The sequence below is a fragment of the Anarrhichthys ocellatus genome, unplaced genomic scaffold, assembly GCF_004355925.1.
Source record: "Anarrhichthys ocellatus isolate YVR2014 unplaced genomic scaffold, GSC_Weel_1.0 scaffold1691, whole genome shotgun sequence".
Classification (NCBI taxonomy): domain Eukaryota; kingdom Metazoa; phylum Chordata; class Actinopteri; order Perciformes; family Anarhichadidae; genus Anarrhichthys; species Anarrhichthys ocellatus.
Genome location: NW_022281665.1, coordinates 1 through 9620, shown reverse-complemented (window position 1 = coordinate 9620; position 9620 = coordinate 1). Strand labels below are relative to the sequence as shown.

The 9620-nt window shown below is 41.7% G+C and overlaps 1 long non-coding RNA gene across 1 annotated transcript; it reads left to right on the top strand.

Annotated features, from left to right (window-relative positions):
* Positions 1 to 41: 41 nt before the first annotated feature.
* LOC116377798 (uncharacterized) lies at positions 42 to 3677 on the top strand. Its single transcript, XR_004212243.1, has 2 exons — positions 42 to 1154; positions 2726 to 3677. It is a non-coding gene; the product is annotated as an uncharacterized LOC116377798 (long non-coding RNA).
* The last annotated feature ends 5943 nt before the right edge of the window (positions 3678 to 9620 follow it).

Below are 9620 nucleotides of genomic sequence, written 5' to 3'. Positions count from 1 at the left end.
CTATCCGCACTGCTTTAATGGCCCCCTCCAACCTATCCGCACTGCTTAAATGGCACACTCCTACACGTGCCCTCAGATCGCCAACTGCTCACCTCCTCACACCCACAGCTAGCACCGAACCTCGGGTCTGTTTTTAAAGTCTAACCATTTGACTTGTCTGTCTATTTCTATGATGTATGTTTTGAAATCTATTTTATCCTCTTTGTAAAGTGTCTGACTTTTTTCTAAAAGCGCTTATTAGATCAAATGTATTATTATTATTAATTACTAAACAGAATATGAAACTCATCAACAGAAGACACTACATGAACAATAAGTCAGGACAGAGCTAGGTTATCTCTGTGTGCACAGCGACAACACCACAGAAACTCAGTCTTTTCATTAAAAACCTGCAACCACCACATGCACAGAAGCAGTGTAAACACTGGTGTACTGTCTCACCTTTAGAAGTAGTAGAAGAAGAGTGTATGTAGGCCACACTCGTATTATTCTGATCTTTTAAAAGTAAGTTGTCTTCCTGAGTTGTCCTCCAACTTTTAGGTGGTTCAAAAACACAGGTTCATTCTATTTGTGATAGCTATGAGATATGAGCTGCAGGCTGTCCTCGTCCTGCTTGTTTGATGTGTAGTGCTGTCCATGGTGCTGACGGAGACGGCACCGTCGCCAACAAAGCGCCATCATCACAGCAGTTTTACTGACTTTGTAACTGACTCGGGCCTTGGAATGTTTGTGTAGGAGTAGTGAGGTTTAACAGTAGGGTCATCATTCAAACATACAGTGAATATAAATATTATGTCATGGTAGTCTTACAATATAAACCTACATAAAGTTGATCATCACAGCTGTGCACAGATACCTCTGTGACTTCCCCGGTCCAATAGTGCTCATGGAGGCCCTGGTGCAAATTTATCATTTATAATATATACATTTAAACATTTTTTTCTAAGCTCCTGTCCCGTGAGGCCCCTGGTACTCGGGGCCCGGAACTTAAGCCGCGGCATTAGTACTGTTGATTCGGCTCTTTTAATCTGACATGTTGCTTCTCTCTCCCTCAGCCTCCTCTAAGACCATCTCCGGCTTGTTGGAGTTTGACAGTAAGACGGAGGCAGTGGAGGTTCTTACTGTTCTCAACCACTACCAGATCAGGATACCCAGTAAGTCTTCCTGTCCTTCAAGCATTCGTATACTTTAATGTCCAATCTGTCAAGACCTCATACAGCTTGATTATATCATAATCTAGGTATATCCGTAATTCTGATTGTCCTACTTCCTGGTCATTTTGGACCTTGGTACAAGGATTTTTTTTGTTTTCCCATTTAGGATGTCAAGGTAAAATACATACTGTACAATAATACAACTAAAGGAAGAAGGAACCCAACATGTCACATTTCATCATACGGTTTGTTTCAGCTCACTCACATGTGTGTGTGTGTGTTAGCTGACCAGTGTTACACTGATACATGTCTGATGATGTGTTAGTGTTGGACAGTAGTAGTAGAGGCACAGTGTTGTACATCAAACATGAGTAGTACTGTCAGTACATATACAGTATGAACAATGTCTGACTAATACCTCAGTATGCTTAACATGCCTTATCTCAGGACAATGCTAATGTTTTAGATTTCATACTTAAACACAATATGCTATTTGTACATAAAACAAGGAACAGTATCCCATAAATATACATTCTAGAGCAGAAAAATATAGGTTTCAAATACATTACACCAAACACCAAATGTAACAGTTCATCTTAAAGAGTAAACTTCACTGTTTGTATTTATACAATAATAAATACAAACTAGTACTAGCTTCTCTCCGTAGAGTGTAGGTCAGTGCCCCCCCCCCAAACGAAGATGAGGGGAATCTCACTCAAACGTCTATCCCAGCTCCCTTACAGTCCACATCGCAGACAAAATAACAAAAACAAGCCTAAATTTAGTGGATCATAACATATTGGGTGTTGATTTCATCTGCAGATGCTCCGGTTCAAAATGAGACCAAACTTTTTTTTGTGGATGTCGGTTTTTGAACCACGATAATGGTGTAAAATGTTATCTGTATCATGGCCCTTCAACCATTTGAAAATCAATAAATATACTCTTTAAAAAACAAACAGCTGATGGGTCCAGTAGTGTGACAGACTAGCTGTGGACGGACAGACAGATACACAGGCACACACGAACAAATGCATCATCTCCCCACAGACACAACACACTGAACTTGAACTAGTTTTAGAAGTGTCATAAGATACACTTGACTTTGAAATCAATCCTGAAGCTGAATGAATATCTGATGACGGATTCTTCTCTACCTATTCATTTATACTTGTCCTAGTTGTACACATTTAGTGCACTTTCTGCCATCAGTTCTTATAACTGTAATAGGGCGCGGCTAATGTTTCTTAGACAGACTCTAATACTACGTGTGTGTGTGTGTGTGTGTGGCTAGCCTAGGACACACTCACAGGCTGGTCGTGAGAGGGCTTTAACAACTTGGGCTGCCCTAAAAAGGACTAAAGAGCTTACAAAGTGCCATGCTGTCTCTGCTGTCAGTGGCAGAGACGCTGCTATTTCTGTCCTTGAGAACTGAGCAGGCCGGAGACTGTTTTCTGTTTCAAAGACCGATGTCACTGGTGCCACTCTATGGCACCTTCAATATTTGTGTCCTAGCTTCTTTATGCCGACATAAATCAATTGTTGGTGTGTGTGTGTGTGTGTTCTTTCAGACGGGTCCAACCCATACACCCTGAAACTGTGTTTCTCCACCTCGTCCCATCTATAAGAAGTTGCAGAGCACAGGAAGAGCCCGATGATGGCCGACCTCTGACCTGGGAGAGGGAGACGGACCATGAGAGACAGACTCAGACAAGTGGAGGAGAGACGTAAGAAAGGAGACGAGAATGAGAGCGACAGGTGTGGCCTTTAAAAGGAGATGAAGATGGAAACAGACGTGTTAAGGAGAGCGAAGACACCGTCACTGTCTCCAAACTGAACATCAGGTGCACACCCATCATCCCACCGTCCAATCACAACTCAGCAAGCTGACAGACGGAAATACTCTATTAATGACAGACAGACAGACAGGGACCCCCTCTGTTGAATCTACTGTACAAACCTTCGTTGTCCACTTCTGTGATGGTCAGACATTCTAAAATCCTCATTTGTGCACATGGTGACTACAATACTATTGTAATGTTTAGGAAATGGATGAATACAGTGTGTTGTTTTGAATTGTCATTGAACTTATGAAGTAAATGTGCATACGGTTTTAACACAAGTTCTCATGCAGGGCTCATTAGTGCCACAGGACCTTTGCCCTGGCGGCAGCGAGGACAGAGGAGCCCCTCCGCTGTTTGGCCCAGAGTGAGATATCCTAACTACTGATGAGTTGTCAGGTTTGTCGGGGATATTCATGGTCCTCAGAGGAAGACTCTCATGGCTTCGGTGACCCTCTGACCTGACTTCTCCGCTGCAGCCAGCATGAGGTCTAACTCTTCAGCTTCTATAACTAAGATCTATAGCATGGTACCTGGAAAACAGATGGCAGGGTTTCCAAGAAATTCCCCCGAATATTCACGTTTCCAAGAGGATGAATTCACACAGTTTTCCCTTTAAGCACCTTCATCCGTCCCACCATTACCAGTTCTTTTAACCTAAACATATGTCAAACTCTAATGGGCAGGTTGTCATGACAAGTACTGAGCACATTCATTCTTCTCCGAGGATATTGTAACGGGTTGTATATGGACCCAAATGCAACACACAGGATTCCAGAGATCTTTGGCTTTTATTACTAACTTCAAATATAGCAGGCAGAGTTCAAACAGGGTCAGGATCAGAAGGCTGGTGGGTTTACCGGGAGTCAGGCAAGGCGGGTAGAACAGGAGATCAGTCCGTGAGCGTGTGCTGGAGAGTCTGGCATAGAACCGAAGAACAATCTGGCAAATGTGTCTGGGAGGCAGGAGTCTATATAGGGGCTTGATTACTGATCAGAGGCAGGTGAGTGAACAGGTGAAGGGCGTTTAGACTAATGAGGAGGGAGTGACTGACAATAAGAGTGAAGAGGGTGTGGAGCTGAACTGTGACAGATATCTTCTTTACATTGTGGACACTCCATCATCTCCCATTCGCACCACCTCCGGCCAAAATATCAACTTTGCATATGAAATATCTGTCAGATTGCCATCGATATTCCCAAAGAGATGAACCCTTTTGATTGGAATGCTTCTATGACCCTTTCACGAGCGCCACCCTCTGGACAAATGTTACAGTTTCAGCCTAAGAACAGCAAAGCTTTTGTGTTTTATGTTCTGTTTTTCAAATTGGGGGGGGTGTAATGAATAGTTTGACGGCAGAGGCACAGCCTGTTATTAGCATGACAGTAGAACAAGTAGACATAATGAGCAGCACAGGTCGTCCATGCTCGATGTCAACTACTGATACAACGAACATTCATCCCAGCTAACCGTGATACTATTTCAGAAAAATAAAGTTTCAGCTTCTAGACAAAACAAATCATATTAATCTGAGTATTTTATTATTACATCTTCCATTATAAAATTTCCTTTATTACATAATCGAATGCTGTAGCACACAAACTGTTGAATAGTGTAGTGTATCTGTTCGGGTCCTCTGACTTTACTGTGACCATCACTTATTCACAGGTTCTCTATTTAACATTCAGATCATTAATATCTCATCAACAACTATCATCCATGTACAGATATAGAGGAGCAATGTCTACCTGAAGTCTCTCTCCCTCTGTGTGTGCTGTTATCAGAGCTTCTACTCTCTTTGTTCACATAGCCGCCCGGCCGCGTGACTTTCAGTGCATGTTAGTGCATGTGAGCGTGCACGTGAGAGTGCCCCACTGGTTAGCTCACGGCCGCTGCTCTGCACTGCTCTCATGTGGCGGTTAAGGCATGGAAGCCCTCTGTTTCCCCCGGTAGACACTGTTAGCTCTAAATGTTGTATTGGGAACCTTTTAAAGGATGGCACTTTAACATGTGATAGCTCTCTATCGTGTCTATATACAATCGTTTTTATCTTTCATAAGTGTTGCATTGTTGGTCCAAAGGTTTTTCTGACATGGTATCAGTATTATATTACAGGGACTGCTTGAAATGGATGTTGCCCATATACATGTATGCATTAGTTAAGCAGAATAACACATTCATAGCACACCTGCATCAGTGGTGATGTTTGGCATTACTGCAGTCTTGATTCTGGTGATGGAAGGAAAATGATTTAGTGGAGCGGAGAAGAATCACAACAGTGTGGCGGTGTCCTCCACACTGCCCTGCTGTCTGTGTTGAACACGCTAGATGTCGGGTTTCACTCATTAAAGCAGAACGGTGTTGGTGGCTTTTAGCTCATAGGGCCTCAGTCATTTCCTCTTGTCTGGTCCTTTTGCAGCATGATTTTGCCATTTGCAAGGCAGTGAATTTGCTGACCCCACACTGACGTCATTCCAGAAATCATGTTGGTTATTTCACAATATTCACATTAGATAGGCGGTGTTGTAGAATTTGTGATGACTTTTTTGGTTGGATTCAGCATGAGGTCACCACTGAAGACACACCATTTCCTACCATGCGGCAGTTTTCAAGTTCAAGGGCCCATTTCATGGAATCTCTAATAGTTTTGGCCATAATTCCTGCCAGGACACATGCTAACAGTTTACTCATCATGGGGCCTACACTCTTAGAAATACAGCTGCCAACCAGAACCATGTATGGTTCTTTGGCCTGCCCCCATAAGAGGGACCTTAATGGTTATGGGTTATCCCTAGGATCCCAACATAAAGGGTTGTTCCAAGAACCATCTGGTTTCATCCCGAACTATGGAGAACTCTATTATATTCCAAGGGTTTCATCTAGAACCCATCCGGGGTTCCTAATGAGGCTCCTGGAGGGCCGGGGCTGATGGTGATGCAGTTCAACCCACAACGATCATGGTTCACAATCACAGTTTTTGGGGATGTCAACGCTGGGAGGATCTTTTACCACCCATGCTTTCAACAATCGTTGAAGAACTTTTTTTCCAAAAAGGCTTCTTTGGATTAAAAGGTTCTTAATGAAACTCTTAATCTTACTTAGTTTTGTAGCTAGAACCTCAGCCCTTCAGGAACAACCCTTTTGGAACCCTTTTTCTGCACTGTGCTCAGCATTACAGATGGACGTAACACAGGACAGGTTTTAACGTTACATCCACACTACTACAACGTGTATCTTTTGCTACGTTTACGCCTGGCGTCTGCTGACGCTGCTGATGCCGTTTTAGTTTGAAACTCCAGGGTTGCGTCTTCTTCTTCTTGACCCATAATCTAGTAAAACTTTGATTTGTAAGTGCTCATCTTTATAGTAAATTTGATGTGAGTTTGATGAGAGTGTACATTTTATTTGTGAATAAATAAACTTTGTCCGTTTGAGTAGAGAAGAGGGGAGGGAGGATTTGAGTAGAGGAAGATTATCAAGCAGCCTTTTATTATTAAAGAGTGCAATAAAACTATTTTCTGTAACTAAGAAACTGATACACGCTGATATACGCACGCTGAATCATGAGTCATGTAATATTCATTGTCAGGCGTGTTAGTATGGACATAAATTATTTCTACAATGGTGCTGGAATGCCCGTGTGGACGTAGATCGTTTCCTTTTAAAACCCGTTTTAAAAGGAGAACGTATTAGTGTGGATGTAGCCTCAGTTCAGCATAACCTTTTAAATGCACCTGAAATATCTATTACACATATACACTGCTTTTTAAAAATAGAGTGCACAACTACTGCAAGATCTGTATGTCAAAGTAGAACCAGGAAGTGGCTCTCCAGTTTGGGTGTTAATCTAATGCTCACCTTTCTTAAGAATGAGCTGATCTTACCTTAAGATCAGTGTCACCTCTGGAGAAAATGCTTATGTTCATTTCAAATATAAATGTATATTGTCTATTTGCATTGCGCATGGAAAACTACTGAAAATACATAATATTAAAGTGTCTTATTTTTTATAATCTAGTGCTCATACAAGATTCTTTTGGTGTATTTTGCATAACGTATGTGAATAAATCGGCTACCATCAGAGCGGATGATTGGACACACTGGGCCTCGTGGAGGCCGGTCGTTTAGTGAAGCACAGTCTTTGTTCCAGCCTGTGTCTCATGTAGGACATGCGCATTTTATTGCTCCAATGAAATCACACTTGTGAATTAAGACAATGTTTTGTACATAATATGTAAATAAGGAAAAGGTGTGAAACGTTTTGACAGATGAATCCCACTTAGTCTGCAGTCAAATTATTGCTCATTTCGATGTTGTTTATACGTCTCTTGCGGCACTTGAATCTTTCTAAGGTTTTATTTATTCCTTTTAAAGTTTTTTTTTTTAAGCCTTTAAGGGGGTTTGATACATGAGGGCTGTCGTTACTCTGAACCTGAGGTGAATTTTTCATCACAGGTCAGTATGAGACTAATCCACATGTTTCTCAGGATTTTGAGGCTGTAAAGGTTTAATGTTTAGTAGTCTGTAGTCACTAACAACATACATAGAACTATTAGTGTTCCATTCATTTAAGGATCCCTGTGGTTGTAAATTATATGTACATGTCCAAATGTAATAAATTCAGGTTTGCAGTTGTAAGGTCAGCTACAAACAGCTCAACTCAGCTGTCTCTCACTTGTCTTCATTTACAGCCAAACCAAAAATATATCTCTTTATTTGTTTTAACTACATGAGGTTGCTGAGATTTTCCAACACTCACCAACAGATTAATACTGTAATGTCAAAATGTTACTTTTCATTATTAAGGCAGTTTAGAAATGACCAGCACCAGTGGCGGCTGGCCCATAGGGGGCGCTAGGGCGCGGCCCCCCCTTGAGCCACAGAAAAAAAAAAATAATAATAATAATAAATTATACAAATTGTCAATATTTGTGTTTTTGAAATATGGAATGAACCCAGTAATATGTGTATATGTATGTGTATATAATAAAATATGATATCTGCGCAAAATATATGCTTTATATGCTTTTCCTGCTCATCCTCTCCGCCTGTCTGCATGTCTCAGCAGCGCTGGGGCCATGGAGAATCTGCCCACAGGAGGCGGGTCTATGAAGCAGTTTAGTCAATTGCTGATTAAAGATATAAATGAGTGACATACAATTTAGCCAATCAGCGTCCTCCAATAGATTCAGCTTGGGGCCAAATCTGTATTGCCCTGAGCTGCGCGTTCTCGTCAGCGCGAGCACTTCTCTCCCAAGTCTCGTTTGAGAGGAGAACTTTGGCGGAGAAACTGCAGCGAAAGAGCTGATCCCAGATCAGCCTGACCCCACAATCAGACAGCAGACTAGCAGGAAAGGGAAGCAGTCCATGCGAAGCTTCTGTACTGTACACCAGACAGGTTTGGCTAGCTGGATGACGTCATGCTAATAACGTATTTAGCTTTTTAAAGTTTGGAACCGTTTGGAACATAAATCATTTTAATTTAGGGTTAAGAAACCCACATTACTCTATCAAAGATCAAACTTTTAAAGAAAATAACAAAGTCAAATATCAAACACAAGTTATGACATTAACTTTGTTCAAAGCTATTGTTGTCACCTCTCTGCATCACTAATGTCCCTGCCGTCGTCCCGTGCATGGCAGCTACATCCAAGAGCTCCTCACAGAGTCAGGTCTGCCTTCAGCCTCTTACAAACACTGATAGATGATGTATCTCGTCTCTGAGCTAGCTGTGTTGTTAGATTGCTGCTAGTTCCTGAACTCGGTCTGCGATGGTGTTTCTTCACAAACTGACATTTGTAAAAGTCTGTATCTGGTCGGAGCTCACCTGCTCACATACCTTTAGCATGCACTGGGCTGTTGCTTCTGTAAATATATTCTGCTGTGATTGCAGTCTGCCTTTTAATTCTTGGACAATTTGATGTTTTTCTTGGAGGCTAAATTTAGCTCCGTGTTTGGTGTCAAAATGCCGACGTGAATTGTATCCTTCATCACCGACACGCATCATAACACAGAAGACAGACCCGTTTGTTCTCCTTGAAGCACACACATGTATTCTCTTTCCCATCTTAAATTACATTTTCTTCCCTCTGCATCAATTCTTCTCTCCGTGGACATTTTGGGATTATTTGTCGATCTTTTTCAACTCAATCACTTGTTGGAAAACCTCTTTACGGGCTGTTCCCTCTCCTGTCCACCTCAGTGATAGTTTTAATGTTGGTACACAGACAACATGCTGTCTCAGAATTTCAACTTTCTATCTCAGAATTTTGACCATGAGGATACTTTTATTTTCAAGTCTCTCTTTAAATTTTTTTTCCAAAATGAAAATTTTTTTTTTTTTTTTTTGCTGGTCAATTCGCGGGCCACATAAAATGACGTGGCGGGCCGGATTCGGCCCGCGGGTCTTGAGTTTGACACATGTGATGTAGGCTAAACCTGAATTAGGGCATTCGTTGTAATCAAGATAAATGCACTATTATGGGTGTATTGTATACATACTTCCATGACATGCTATCCCTCCGCAACACATTCTACCAGTTATAACACTACAATCAACGCTTGAAGGATTTGCAGTGCCCTGAAGAAGAAGGTGCTCCCTGAAGAAGAAGGTGCTCCCTGAAGA